We start from the raw sequence: 362 nt of genomic DNA on the forward strand, positions 1-362 counted from the left end.
ACAAACTGCCTACTCAGAAAGTCCTCCAATGTTTTTAGGAAGATCTCTGGACCTGTTGTTGGCCGTGTGGGATCAGCTCACACTCAGATCTTGCCTTACTCCAGCTTGACCTTGCTCCCAAAGTCCACAATTGCCGCTAAAGTCTCAGGCTAATTGCAGGGATTTAAGCTGCTGCACCTGTGGCTGCAGGTGCTAATTCCCTTCCTCTTCTTTAGTCACACGGCCCCTGGATTTCTGCTTTTGGGCCAGACTCTGCTTGTAGACCACACTCTGGTGTCTGTTCCCCACCCATTCAAGAGCAGGCTTGAATTGCTTATCATTCAAGCTGAGTGATAAGGCTGAAGGCTTATCAGGGCTCACTT

This window comes from Bison bison, unplaced genomic scaffold (assembly GCF_000754665.1).
Source record: "Bison bison bison isolate TAMUID 2011002044 unplaced genomic scaffold, Bison_UMD1.0 scf7180017864072, whole genome shotgun sequence".
Lineage (NCBI taxonomy): Eukaryota > Metazoa > Chordata > Mammalia > Artiodactyla > Bovidae > Bison > Bison bison.